Below are 15,814 nucleotides of genomic sequence, written 5' to 3'. Positions count from 1 at the left end.
GAAGGATTTAAAAAATTCAGTCTATTTATTTAACTTATATTGAATATCAGAATGTGGATAATAAATTAAGGCTGCCTGCTTGCTTAAAGCTGAGCTCCAGAGACCATCCTCTGTCGCTCAATGTAAAACATGTACTGTGTGAAGAGAACATAATTTTAAGACAACTATGTTATTGGACAAATAACTGGAAATGTTTAAAATTATGAGGTCAGCTGGGTTATTGCTTTACCAAATATTGAACAGCCTGGCTTACTTTCAGAGTTTTCTCAGCTTGTAGCTTTTTTTTGATGTGGCATGCTTTGGTTTGGATTTCTTGTATTAGTCTCTATGGGCTGGCCAACACATGTGACACAAAGTGGGGTGGACGAATGTTGAAGTAGCAGAACAGATGGCACTACGTACTTGAGGATACAGTTAGGGCAGGGTTAGCCAATGTGGTGCACTTCAGATGTTACAGCTCCCTTCAGCCCCAGCCACAACGGCTAATGGTCAGGGATGGTGGGAGTCGCAACCCAGCAACTTCTAGAAGACACCACATTGGCTATCCGTGAGGTAGGGGGTTACATTTTTGGAATGCTCTTCCACATAAATATTCCCCACAGAAACGAAGCGAAACCAGTGCATCAGAAGAAAAGATTCCATCTTAGCCTGCATGTGACTGTACCAGTTTTCTATCTGCTGAGAGAGTTTTTTCCCTTAGAGAAGCATTCAAAATGTGGTCCTTCACCTGCACTCTGAAATCATACCATCCATTCTACCAGTATAGACCTCTACACTTCATTCTGTTGCATCTGTGAAGTTAGAAAAAAGTAGGAGGCTCCTAAAGAGGAAGGCCCATTAGACTGAATAATTCTAACCCTAATTCTTTCCAGCTCCATCATTCTGTGAAAATCTCATTGCAAGGACTGGGGATTTACACACACACACACACACACACACACACACACACACTGCACAGATAACTAGTTTGTTGCCAAATCCATGAGAATTTATCAGCAGAACACCTCTGGCTAATATTCTACTATTCTGCTATTCTCTGGCTAATATTCTGAGGGTATGTATGAGGGGAAAGGAACTGGTATAATATTTACTCCTTCATCAATTTAACTGGAACTATGGCCATCTTGGTAGTGCTGAGGAAGTTAGTATTCTTCTTCAGTCTCCTTACACCCCTTATGCCAATGTGGCAACCCCTTCCACATTGGCTAGACAGAAGTTTGAACATGCTAATCCCAGACTGCATGCAGACAGGGATATACTGAAACAGATGTCGGATATCCTATTTAGCATTTCACAGATGAAAAATTAACACTTCACTTTGCATCACTTAGTGTGCTCTGCCACTTTCAGTATGACATACCATTGAAGGCTCTAACATACATTGCTTATATGCTGTATTTGTTTACTGTGCAATAGAAGAGTGATTCTTTATTTGGATAAATATATAAAAGAAAAACATACCGTAGTTGTCCCTATACCTTAACCTGAGTCAGACCATTGGTTCATATAGCTCTCTTAAATATAAGGTAATCAAAAGCTACTAGTCATGGCAGCTACCTTCTACCTTCTCTATTGGAGACAGTATGCCTTGGGATACCAGTTGATGGGAATCACAAATGAGGAGAGTAATATAATACTCAGGCCCTGGTTGTGGGCTTTCCTTAGGCACCCAGTTGACCATTGTGAGAAGAGGATGCTGGAATACTGTGGATGGGTCTTTGGCTTGATTCAGCAGGGCCTTTCTTATGTTTTTATACTGGCTGAAAGCAACTTTCTAGGCCTAGGGTTTCAGGCAGTGAACCTTTCCCAGCCCTACCTGGAGATTTTGGGTTTTGAAGCTGGGTCTTTCAGCATGGCTCTTCTGAGGTGAGATGTGTATCTCAGTAACTGCTGTAGACAAGAAGGGATATTGTGCATGGCATGGTCTTTAGTGTTCACACACAAACATTTATCAATATGTGTTCCAGAAAAGGTGGGTCGTGGGTTCAAGCCCCACGTTGAGTGAAAGATTCCTGTATTGCAGTAGGTTAGAGTACCAACTCTACAATTCTATGGACACTTGGAGGATATGGCAGGACGGAAGACTGTTAGCCTTTGGCTGTCTGTCATAGGAGTGAGTGCCTCTGAGTCAATTCTTGTCCTGTGTTTGAATGAATGAATCTTTATTTGTGTCAGCCATCGGCCATAGCAATAAAACAATACGATATACAAAGAATAGAAACAAAAAGTCAATTGAGGCTAATTGTCATCTTGTCTGTGTTTGATGACAATTATCTTCAAGACTTCCAAATTCAGGTCCATGAAGGTCTGCCTTCCTCTTGCCTTTACTGAACAATTCAGCAAAGGGAAGGTAAAAAAATAGCACACCTCAGCCTGCCAGGTTCTCTTACAGGTATTTTCCCTCTAGTTTTTTCGCTGGGAAAATATTTGCAAGTTTTTATTCTTCCTTGAGGAGAGCAAGGGATGCGGAGATGCTTGTCTCTATGTGTGTGAGGGCAAAGTCACAGAATACATGGGATTGTTTTTCCACAAAATCATTTCTTTCATCACAAAAAACAAATGTTGTTTTGTTGATTGAGTGGCAAAGTGGGAGGATGGTGTGTGTGTGTGTGTGTGTGTGTGTGTGTGTGTGTGTTTTCACCTGAATAATTTCTTGGTAGTTGTTTGCTCAGAAACCCTCCTTCCAAATCTGTTTTCCTCTCCAAGATGGAAAGAAAAAAAAAAGGGCATTGTCTCATCTGCAGCTGGCTTTTTATTACGAAAGGAAGCTCCTGGAGAAAACAATGCACCAAAGTATTTCATGTAATGGTGCTCTTCTATGCTAAGGGTATCTGTGTTGGGACGGGGAGTGAATCGCACACGCATTGGTTTCCCCAGGTTAAAACATGCTCGCTGGAGTGCATCAAATGGGTCATCTAAAAGTGATCTTGCTTCTGAACTCAGTATTTTCCACAGTGCATACAGGGAAATAAGATTTAGATGGAAAGAATCAGGTGAAATTTAAAATGAGATGGCATCTGGAAGATAGAATTGGAGAGGGAGAAAAGAAGAATTAACTAATAATGAGAGATTCAGAGTTTTATTGTACCAATAAAACTGAAATGAAGGAGAATAAATGCAAAGCGGCCAATTGTCCTGTAACAGTTAGAGCTATGGAGTCAAAATTATTCGAGCCTATGAACATGCTGCTTTTCCTTATTCTAAATTATTTAGTTCTAAATATTTCAAGCAAAACATGGTGTTAGGTGTTCCTTCTTCCCACTTGCTGATTTACTCATTCAAGTCTTCCTCCCCACTAACACTGCCCACCCGCCCCCATCCAACTGTTGTGGGGCAAATGTGGGGTTGAAAATCCAGGTTTGCCAAGAAAGAAGGCTTATTTCCATACGAAGTTAGAAGCAGTCTTCTTTGGCCTTCCAGATGGTATCCTGATCCTTATCACTGTGGCTTATAGGAGAACACCAAAGGAGTAAAAGTGCAGCTGAACTTATTTTGGAAGCAAGTGTGGTGAACTGGTTAAGAATGTGAGCTGTAATTTCCGTGGTGGTTTCCTGCTTGTGGAGTGCTCTCCTCAGGGAGGCTCACTTGGCACCTTCATTGCATATTTTTAGGTGCCAGGCCTCTTTTCCTAGGGGTCTGGCTAATTAAGCAATCTGTGGACTTATAAACTCTCTCTCTCTCTCTCTCTCTCTCTCTCTCTCTCTCTCTGTGTGTGTGTGTGTGTAATTGTTTGTTAATGTGTTATGTAGTTTTGTGATTTTATATTGTAATCCACCCTGTGGTCCTCAGATGAAGGGTGATATAGAAATTTAATAAATAATAAATAATAATAAAGCAGGCCCTGTTCAATCAAATATAACAATGGGGATCACCACATAGACTTAGGTAAGACACCATTTGTCATCCTCAAATCTACAACACTGCAACCATAATAAGGATTTTGAAAGGATTACTGAGATACTGTATGTGAAGCACTTTGAACACCAATAAAAAAACACTACGAAGATATTAAGCATCCTTGAAGCAATAATTGCATACTGCGTACTCTCCGAATACACAAGGTCCCCCTCCCCCAAGATATGCCCCCAAAACTTGCAACAATTGAGCCAATGGCCAAATCGTTCTAGAAACCTTCTGGAGACTTTTTGGAGCTGGTGGCAAAAGCAATTAAGGTGAAGGTAACATACTGAGCGTCATCAGCGCCTGCCACTGAAGTCATTATGATATTGCTTATCGTCTGAGGTCAGGCAGCTGATGGCTGGATAAATGGTATCCAATTATTGAATGCTTTTCCCAGGGCTGCTCACCTGGCATGCTTTCTGCTAAGTTTTAGGCACCAAGTTAACACATATTTTTTTAAATGCCCTGACTTTCAATTGAGCATTTTTAGTGCTATTTTAGTGTCTGCAGTGCTAAGATTTTTACATAAGAAACCTACAAGATATATGCAGTGGAAGCAAGTTATGAGACATACAGAAGCAGCCAGATGGAAATTCAGTTAAGTAGTATTTTTTAAAACTGGGCCAGATCCCAGAGTTCATACTCATTCCGATCCTCTGGGGACACATCTGCATTGCAGTTTCCCGTGCTCATAGCTCTGTGCTTTAGCACTAAATTTGACGAGTGGGAAGTGAAGAACGCAGGCTCCGGTGAGTTGCAGAGGCTAGGTGTCCATTAGGTAACCTATCAAATATGGCCAAGCAGACGCACCACTAGGCTGCTCGATTTGTACATATTTCATTTATAACCCAGTCAGTACTTTTACAGCACATCATTAATACTAAGAACTAGATGATAATCCCTTGGGCTGGAAGTACATTTACATTAGTAGAGTGTGGTGTCTTTCCGACTGCCTGGAAACGTATTTTTACACAACCACAGCTCATTCCTGTTTGTGTCTTCTTCTGTTGCCAAGGTGAGAAAAGGAGATACAGATCAGACACAAAATCTGGAAAGATTTTATCAGCTAAGCACTGCACTGACAAGAGCATCTTTCTCCTGAGATATCTGTCTGTATCATGGGAAAGAACCAGGGCTTTTGTTCAGCCAGAACTCAGTAGAACTCAGTTCCGGCACCTCTCTGGTGGGCACCATTGCCATTATAAGAGAACAAAGGAGGCATTCATGGTGAGTTCTGGCACCTCTTTTTCTAGAAAATTAGCACTGGAAAGAACTAAATCTCTTTCTGGATGGAAAGGTTCACATTATCCCTGTTAAGTATTTTCTGTGACTGAACTTTATTCCCATCACAGTTCAGTCCCGTCCCCCCCCCCCCCCCCGGTTTAAGGTGTTACAGCTGCTTGTTGTTGTAAATGCTGATTTCTCTGCTGCCTGTCTTAGAGTCAGCAAGTTCAGGTGCATCTCTTGCTGACATTCTTTGCTTTTCTAAGTCACTTTTTTTTGTTTTCCTTCTCAGGTTCTTCTACCATCACCGTTAAGGTCCTAGTCCAGCTCTCTGGCTACTACACCACACTGCCTATTTCTTTCTCTGTGTAATCTAAAACAGAGTTCATGTCCTGCTGAACTCTCACCTGCACTAGAGCAGCTGCCTTCATGGGGCTCCTCTTCAATTCAGTAACTCCAGAACAACCAGGCAACCTGTTCTCTTATTCATTCTCACCCACCCACCCTCTCTCTCACACACACTCACAAATTTTCCTTCTGCAGTTTCAATGCCTACTTATTACCACTGTAATCTCTATCCACTCTTTCACCCCATTTTATTGAGCAAGCAGCTGTTTCAGACTAAAGGACACTTTGGTCTGGGAAACCTTTTTAAAAAGGTCCCAGTTCTATCACACACACATTTATATTTTTAGCTCCCAGCTAAATGAAATTACAGTGCTAAACAGTGCAGAAATAAGGAAGGACAACCCCCCCCCATGAAAATTCACCACTACCGCTCAAGTGCCTTATAAAGACACTACTTAGGAACATTATCAATTGAAGTCAATTGAGCAATTTACATCTCTAAGCTATAAAACACTGATTATGAGATGCAGTTTGAGTATCTGTCTGTAATTGTGCATCATCTGATAAGAAATCGATGATAGTCATCAGTCTTCAAGTTCCTTCTCCCATCTTCACCCCTGCCACCACAAGCAGGATCCAAAAGCACTGGACTGCTTTTGCCTGCAGCCATGGACACTGTTTAGCACGTATCAGTCAGCATGGATAATGCCAGACCCTCAAAGGATTTAGGAATGTGGGCTATTTGTTTCGAGGGAAAACCTTCCCCCCACACCATGGCCCCACATAACATAATGCAATATAGCTGGAGGTTCAAGCAGCTATATCTACCTGAAAACAAATAAACCTGCATGCAGATGGAATAGCTTTCTGACTGACAAAGTAAAGGGCTCTGATTTTCAGGCTTGGCATAGTAGCACTGGAAGGTAGCCTGAACAAAGCAAATTCTAAGACAGAACAATGCAGAATGGCAAGCACTGCAGTCAAAACATGTTCCTTCCACCCTAAACTGTTACACTGTTATTTATCTGTTCAGCTATATAGTTCTTACTACTCACTATCAAGTGGTAGCGTTATGTTAAGAAGATGATGATGACAGAAGAATAACTTAGCAGCTTGTACAGAACAAAATGTCAATGTGAAACAGAAATAGAAAGGTAAAATCAAATGCTCTTTGACACTTTTGCTGAATCCTAATTAAAACCTCTGTGTGAGGAAATTAGTAGAGCAAGCGACAGATCAATGTTCAAAGGTATTTACAATGTTCATGAGTATGCTTTGAAAGCTACAGTTGTTAGTTGCAACATACCCTTAATGGCTGCCAAAACTGGTTCACACAAGAAAATGTTTGCTCAATGGTGCAACTAAATGCAGCGCTTGAGACACAGCTATCACACCGTGAAATCAGCACACGCCACAGGAATAATACAGATTTTGTAAAGAACAGGACCTCAAGGAAGGGCCCCTCCAGATGTCCTTTTTCACTGCACATTCATGACGATTCATGCTAATGAAGCTATTGGGGCAGTCATATGTAATCTCAGATTCAATACTGTTTCACACAGCTTTATTTACTGTTTGCATCTGCTATAACGGCCTGCTGAAAGCCCACAACTTATACTACTACTAATGTCCTGATTTAGTTTTGCTTGGCTTTAGTTGTGCTATAAGCCCTCTAGACAGCAACACAGTGGTAGCATTGGAGAAGCATTGCAGAGCAAATTAATGCAGAAAATATTCACCAGCGATGTGTCAAAAACATAAAGCACCATTCTGGAAGGGCCCTAAATAAGGCTAGAACCCACCAGGAAATTTCAGCTCAGTATCAATTTTCATATCTATGTTCTGGAGAAGATGGAATGTTTTAAATAGGGGATCAGCCATTGCAGAACGTAAGAAGTTCCTAACTTAAATACAATTTGCACAATAGTGTCTTCATATGGTTACTTGCACCTGCATACAAGTATCATTCTGATTAAGAATCATCATGTGCTGATTGAGATGGGTGAATATGGGCATTACAGGGAAGTTCGAAAATTACTGAATCTCAAAGTACTAGATAAGTACTTTGATAGAGGGGAACTTACTCAGCTGTGTGAGCTGAGAGGTTTTTGAGGATTTCCGCCTTAGAAAGATCACGCTCAAAATAGTTGGTGCTTATGACTAATTAAGGCTAGTTGGAGCAGATGAGTATTAGCTGCAAACTTTAAGAGCCTTCTGGTTATGCTCTTTAAGATGGAGGTTGGGGTTTAAACTGATACCTGAAAGCTAGCAGGACCCCCAACCCCATGCAAACCAACTCTAAAGATTTGCATCTTTGTTTTTATGTCAGTGCACACACATATTTGCCATCCAGAAATGAAAGGATTGGTCAGTTTCAGTTCTCCAGGTTTCTCATTTTTCCAACCTTAAATTCAGTTCTTGATGTTTCTGCAAGAATTTGAAATTTAAGAGACTTCCGGTCGGCGCCAGCATTTAATAGCGGTCCTCGCTTCGAGCTCCGGAGGAGGACTGCTCCGCGAGTTTGGGTCTGACCCGCTACGGCGAGCGGGGGACCCCTAAAATCACAGGCGCTGAAGCCTGTGAACAAGGAGACTCAGTGGGCACCTTTTGCACCCCCCGGTACTGTGAAAGAGCCTTTTTAAAGGCTACGGAGCGGCATCGGGGGTGAGCGCGGTGCTGAGAGTCGCAACCCAGCCCGTGGAGTGAAGCCGCGTCGCCATGAACGGAGAGCGCCGATTCCTTCCTGAACCAGAAATTTGACTGTAAACCCCGTGAGTAAGACGGAGGGACTAAATGGGACATTTAAATTTAAATCCTGAAATTTGGCTGAAAACGGGAAAGGCATAAATTAAGGAAGTCTGCCTCCCCGATCTGCATGGCAATTAAAGCAACGAAAGAGTAAAGCTGCATTTGAAAGAAAATTATCTTTGAGCTGTCAAACCTGACATTTGACTTAAACTTCCCCCCAGTAAGCAGGAGAAGGGGGGAAGAAAACTGGACACTGTAAATCTGCCTGAAACTAACTGAGGAAAAAAACATCTTCCACTGCCAAATCCCCAGGACGGACTGCCTGAGTAAGGCACCGGGAAAGTGAACTGTCAGTTCAGACTGGATACAAAGTTGGGGTTTTGTCTGAGACAAAGTTACGGGACTTTAATGGAATTACTTTGTTGAACTTGTGACTATACTGAAAAAGTGCGACAGAAACTATTACTGTGGACTCTTGGATTTTTTGTTGATTGCTCTATGTTTCCTTGTTCTTTCTCTTTTCACTTGGATACAATTAAATGCTCCCTCTAGAGGGTATAAAGAGAAACTGTTACAGTGAAAAAGAAACAGTGGGATTTTCCACTTGCAAGTCTTTCCTGTGAGAACGACCTTGAGGATATGAGTGGTCCAGCAGAAGAGATAACAACTAGATCCAAAGCAAAACAGACACAAAAGAAAAGGGGCTCAATACCCGGCATACCACCAGCTGCACAGGAAAAAGTGGCAACAGCATCTATGGATTCAATGACACAGGCACTGCTCAAAATAAACCAATCTTTAGAAGCACTGACAAAGCTATCTACGGAAAATTCAAAAAAATTGACAGAACTGACAGCAAGATTGGACTTGAATACTGCAAGTGTAACATCTAATACAGAATCTATTAATAAATTAATTCAAGAAAGCTCTGAAACACGAAAGATTGCTGAAAGTGCAAAAAATACTGCAGAGGAGACAAGGGAGGAGCTTGTGCCGATTACAAAAAAAGTGAATGAACATGATGCAGCCCTATCTTTGCTGGAATTACAGAGAAAAGAGAGAAATTTGAAATTGAGACTGGTTCCCGAGAGTGAGGGAGACAGCCTTGTGGACTTCCTCACACAGAACTTTACGGAATTTTGGCAAGAGGAGCTGCAGGAAGAAGAACTTGAAATAACAACAGCTTTTCGGCTGGGCAGGAGGCAAGGTAAGAAGCCAAGGGATTGTTTGATCACATTGAGATCCAAAGGAGAAAGAGATAAAATATTGAACTTGCATTACCAAAAGGCATTGGAGATTGAAAATAGTCAAGTACAAATTTTTAAAGATATCCCTAAATACATCTTGGAGGTGAGATCCTTCTATAAAGATTTGGTCTACCTGCTGAAGAAAAACATCATACCCTTCAGGTGGGAGTTTCCACAAGGATTGTCTTTTAACTTCAAAGGAAGGAAGGTCAAAGTAAGAACAGTTCAAGATAAAGAACAGTTTTTGGAGAGATATCAGGAGGACTTGCAGAAAGGAACAGTAGAAACAACAATACAAGAAAAAGGAGTGACAGACATTGCAAACTTGTCATTTGGACTCATACCACCATCTGAAGACGAACAAAAGTTAGGAGCAGTCGGAGGAACAGGTACTTAATAACAAAATGTCTCTGCAACTTCTTAGCTGGAATTGTAATGGTTTGAACCTTCCCCGAAGAAGACGCCAAGTTTTTCATATTTTGAAAAGAGAACAATTAGACCTAATATGTCTACAAGAGACCCATGTGACCAGGACACATAGGAAATTATTGGTAAATAAGAGACTTGGACAAGAATTTATTTCATCAGACAAAGTTAAGAAAAGAGGCGTGGTGATTTATGCAAAAGAAAAATTGGCTCCAAAGATGATATTTAAAGACGAACAAGGAAGATACCTGGCAATTGAAATACAAGTTCAAGTAGAAAAAATCTTGATAGTCGGAATTTATGCACCAAATGACGGGAAGGCGGAATTCTTCAAGAAGTTGCATGAGACTTTAATGGACTATCTAGACTATAGAGTAGTAATGATGGGAGACATGAATGGTGTAGTTTCCACAAATATGGACAAAGCACAGAGACAAGTAATTTCCAAGGAAGGGAGACTACCAAAGACTTTTTTTGAAATGACTGAAACTATGGACTTGATTGACATTTGGAGAACAAGGAACCCTCTTGAGAGAGAGGGAACTTTTTTCTCTGAAGCAAAAATGACATGGACAAGAATTGACCAAATTTGGGTAACTAGCAGTATGGCGCCAAGGATTAAAAAGGTAGAAATCTGCTCAAAGACTTGCTCCGACCATAATGCTGTAAAGATGGAGATGAAACTAACATCAACTGGATCCTTCAGATGGAGAATGAATGACACCCTATTTAGAGATGAAGAGATTTATAAGAAGGCCCAAAAAACACTGAAAGATTACTTTGAGATAAATTTGAGAACAGAAGTGGAAAAAAGAATAATCTGGGACGCAAGTAAGGCCGTGATGCGAGGTTTCCTAATACAACAGAACTCCATAAAGAGGAAAAAGCAAAATGAAAGGAAAGAAAAAATTCTGGAAAAAATAAAAGAAGGTGAAAAGAAATTGAGGTCTAAACCAAAGTCCCATGAGATTCTGAGAGAAATAAAACACTATCAGGTGCAATATATGGAATTGATGAATCAAGAGATAGAATGGAGAATAAAGCAAATGAGACAAAAGACATTTGAATCAGCAGATAAATGTGGGAAACTTCTGTCATGGCAACTGAAAAAGAGGCAAAAACTGAACACTGTGACAAGTTTAGAAGTGGACGGAAAGATTATCCACAAACCAAACGAGATAAGTAATTGTTTTCAAAGTTACTTCAGGAAATTATATGCACAAGGGCCAGTTAACGAACAGGAAATAGAAGAATTTGTTAAGAAACATGGATTACCAAAAATTTCAGAGCAAAGCAGAAGGTTTTTGAATGAGAAAATAACAGGACAAGAAATAGAGGGTGCCATTCAGAAGATGCAATTGGGAAAATCTCCAGGACCAGATGGTTTGACTGCCAGATATTATAAAGCGTTGAAGGAATGGTTAGTATAACCACTGAAGGAAGTATGTAATGAAATTTTGGAGGGGAAAAAGGCACCGGAGTCGTGGAAAGAAGCCTTTATTTCACTTATACCGAAAACTGAGACTGAAAAGAACCAGGTTAAAAACTACCGCCCTATATCATTACTCAATGTGGATTACAAAATTTTTGCAGACATTATGGCAAAAAGACTGAAGAGAGTGTTGGTAGGGGAGATTCATATGCACCAAACTGGCTTTCTTCCAGGGAGACATATGTCGGACAATGTGAGGAACATTATAGACATTTTGGAACTGTTAGAAGTGGACATCAATAGGAAGGCTGTTTTAATTTTTGTGGACGCGGAGAAAGCCTTTGATAATATTGGTTGGAGCTTTATGAAGAAGAATCTCCAAGGGATGGGGGTAGGTCAAGGGTTTGAAAACGGTATAGGTGCAATATATTCTAAACAAAAAGCAAAGTTAATTGTAAACAATGTGGTTACGGAAGAAATATCTATAGAAAAAGGTACACGACAGGGGTGCCCAATATCCCCTTTACTTTTTATATTAGTCCTGGAGGTTTTGTTAAACATGATTAGAGGAGACCAGTTGGTTAAAGGAGTACAAGTCGGAGCTAGACATTACAAGTTAAGGGCATTTGCAGATGACCTAGTACTGACTTTGCAACAGCCAGATACTAGTACTAAAAGAGTATTAGAACTAATTGAGATATTTGGTCAAGTAGCAGGATTTAAACTGAACAAACAGAAAACGAAAGTGTTGGACAAAAATTTAACATTGGCTGAAAAAGAGAAGTTTCAGAATGAAACAGGTTTAGTGATAACGAAAAAAGTAAAGTACCTGGGGGTAAACTTAACATCTAAGAATGTGAATTTATTTAAGGACAATTATGACAAATGTTGGACAGAGGTAAAGAAAGATCTAGAAATATGGTCAAGATTGAAACTCTCTTTGTTAGGTCGAATTGCTGTTATCAAGATGAATGTATTGCCTAGAATGTTGTTTTTATTTCAGACATTGCAGATTTTGGACAAGATGGACTGTTTCAAGAAGTGGCAGAAAGATATATCTAAATTTGTCTGGCAGGGCAAAAAGCCCAGAATAAAATTTAAGATTCTAACTGATGCAAAAGATAGAGGGGGGTTTGCCCTGCCGGACTTAAGACTCTGCTATGAATCGGCGGCTTTCTGCTGGTTGAAACATTGGCTACTTCTTGAGAATACAGACATTTTGGATCTAGAAGGGTTTGACAATAGATTTGGCTGGCATGCATACATATGGTATGATAAGGTAAAACTGCATAAAGGTTTCAAAAACCATATTGTTAGGAAAGCATTATATAATGTTTGGATGCGGTATAAAGATTTATTGGAAAGTAAAACTCCCAGGTGGTTGTCACCAATGGAAGCTAAAGAGGTGAAAAAACTTAATATGGAGTCTAAATGGCCAAAATATTGTGAAATTTTAGAACAAGATGGGGAAAAAGTTAAATTACAGAGTTATGAGAAATTAAAGTCCAAAGTGCGAGATTGGTTGCACTATCTTCAGATAAACGAGACATTTAAACAGGACAGGAAAATAGGTTTCCAGATGGAGAGGTCAAAATTAGAAACAGAACTGTTAGAACCCAATACTAAGAATCTGTCGAGAATGTATAATCTGCTGTTGAAATGGAACACACAGGACGAAACGGTGAAATCAGCTATGATAAAATGGGCACAAGATATTGGTCATAACATTATGTTTGCTGACTGGGAACAGTTGTGGACCACCGGTATTAAATTTACGGCATGTAATGCCTTAAGAGAAAACATTATGAAAATGATGTATAGGTGGTACATGACCCCAGTCAAGCTTGCAAAAATTTATCATTTGCCCAATAACAAATGTTGGAAATGTAACGAGTCTGAAGGTACTTTTTATCACCTTTGGTGGACCTGCCCGAGGATAAAAGCTTTTTGGGAAATGATCTATAATGAAATTAAGAAGGTTCTTAAATGGACCTTTCCTAAAAAACCTGAGGCTTTTCTCCTGGGCATCGTCGGCCAATTGGTGAGAAGGAAGGACAGGACGTTTTTTATGTATGCGACCACAGCAGCAAGGATTCTTCTAGCAAAGTATTGGAAGACACAACAACTACCCACACTGGAAGAATGGCAGACGAAGGTGATAGACTACATGGGACTGGCGGAGTTGACTGGCAGAATCCGTGACCAGGGGAAAGAGACAGTGGAAGAAGATTGGAAGAAATTCAAAGTTTATCTTGTTGTAAAATTCAGGAATGTTAAAATGTCAAGGGGTTGGGAAACAGAGAATTGCAGCTGTAATTAACAATATTAGAAGAACTTAAAAGAAATTGAATTGAATATTTAGTTGTGAGGAGTTGCTGAAGAAATATAAAACAAGGATGCAGAAAAGGGGAGGTATGGGGAAGTCCGGAAAGTAAGGTTTATGAAAAAATGGCTATGAAATTATACATGTTTATATGTTTGTATGTTGGTGTATTGTGTATTGTTTGTTTTTTTGTGTTTGGAAAATTAATAAAAATTTATTTTAAAAAAAAAAGAATTTGAAATTTAAAAAAAAATTCTCATGAAAATTCTTCAACACTTTGGTGCAAATTTCTCCCAATAAAACCAATTTTTAATGTAGTTTTGACTAATGTGCACATTTTTACAAGCATTTCATCCTGATACAATGCATTATGTACTTTATTTTCATGATCTGGGACAGCTCAGTTGGTAGAGCATGATACTCTTAATCTCAGGGTCATGGGTTCAAGAAGAGATTCCAGCATAGCAGAGGGTTGGACTAGATGACCCTCATGGTACCTTTCAACTGTATAGTTTTATGATTTTATGAATATATTCATTTTTATGCACACTTTCCTCTGATATATGTGTCTTCGTAAGCATCGTTAGGTTGGACAGCCGCATCACAAAATTCAGATAAATGTGAATGCTGAAGAATGGCTAGTTTGGGTTCTCATGTTTCAGAAAGTATGAATTTGATATATTTGGCTTTAAATGCAAACCAAATTGAATTTCTCCTATTGCCATCTGTAAGTTAACATTGTGGGGTTTGTATGGACCCTTGCTACTCTGTACTATGGTGGCTATTTCAATCATCTATAAATTTATATGTGCATGTGCTTACACAATTAACACTAAAGCTACCTGAAAAGTTTCTGACACTTAACAGGTTGGTTATCAGTAAGCTTCTGATTGAAGTTGAATAAGGAGTCTGTGATCCTCTGACCCGTTTTTTCCTTGAATCTAAGTTATTTTACCCAGACACCATCCCAGCATTCGAAGTATTAGACGCTTTCAGCTCTCATCAGTTGGAATTGGTGTTGCTCAGCACTTCTGAAAATCACACAATGGCTCAATATACCAGTGACTATCAGGACTTATTGTCCCTTGAGTAAAATATTGACTCCAATTTCCCCTCAGCAAATACCTAAGTCTCCAAGTCAGTAAATCTTGATATCCCCCTCAAGAAAAGTCAATATCTTCTTATTATATTAGGAGTAACCGATGACTGAATCAGATGGTTAGCAATGGAACACTGAAGAAAGCTTTTAGACCATTCCTTTCAAAATGGGGATGAATTTAATACTTGACCATTCCTTCCAAGATGATTGTGGCCATATGTGTTAAAGTACCGGGAGAAAAGAAATATAGAGACTAAAGGGAAACCCCACTATAAAATACAGCCAGTGCTAAATAATCAAGTTCTTTAGAAGAGCTGGCTGACATGCTTTGATTTACTGAAGCACTAGGTCGGGTGGCAAGAAAGTTTAGATATTAAACACTACTGCCAAGACTCTCCAACTGAGGTTTTCACTTTGTAGGATTTGTTATATCCACTTTACTCTTTTCCCCAAGTGTTCAGAGTTCACAATCAGGCATCTGTTAGCATGAAGTGATTCTGTAATGTCTCTCTTCTTTTGTTACACCAGGGTCCATGTGGAGCTCAGGTGATTTTTTAAAAGAATCTGAACTTGGGTCAGCACAGCTCTCACAGTCAAACTCATACAGCTCAGGCTGCACGGAATTAATAGAGACAGCTGTTTTGATATTTCATGATTTGGGCAGGTGCTGACTCCTCTTTAGCAAGGAAGGGGGAAGCAAGCTGCCCGGGATGACTCCCCTGAGTGAGTGCCTGAGGGTCCTGCTCTTGCCACTTACCATCTGGCCTGGGGCGGGGCCTGAAGCCTCACAAGGACTGCTTGCTGCTTGCTGCCTGCTGCCCGGGAGGACTCCCCTGAGTGAGTGCCTGAGGGCCCTGCTCTTGCCACTTACCACCTGGTCCAGCGCGGGGCCTGACAGGCCTCACTAGGACAGTTGCTGTTACTGCTGGAGGGGCACAGAGTGTTTTTAAAATGTTTTTAAAAATTTCTTTTGGATTTTTTGTATGTGGGGGGTGGGGGTGGGATGGATGTTTGGTTGGGCTTGGGGAATTTTTTTGATTTTGATGTTTTTGTAATTTTTACAGTTT

General features: G+C 40.1%; 1 protein-coding gene across 11 annotated transcripts in view; it reads right to left on the bottom strand.

Annotated features, from left to right (window-relative positions):
• THSD7B (thrombospondin type 1 domain containing 7B) overlaps positions 1-15,814 on the bottom strand; it is a 646,019-nt gene that overhangs the window by 34,914 nt on the left and 595,291 nt on the right. The gene's annotated exons all lie outside the window — the stretch shown is intronic.

The sequence above is a fragment of the Podarcis pityusensis genome (assembly GCF_964106645.2).
Source record: "Podarcis pityusensis genome assembly, chromosome: 1".
Taxonomy (NCBI): domain Eukaryota; kingdom Metazoa; phylum Chordata; class Lepidosauria; order Squamata; family Lacertidae; genus Podarcis; species Podarcis pityusensis.
This window is presented reverse-complemented; position numbering and strand designations above follow the sequence as displayed.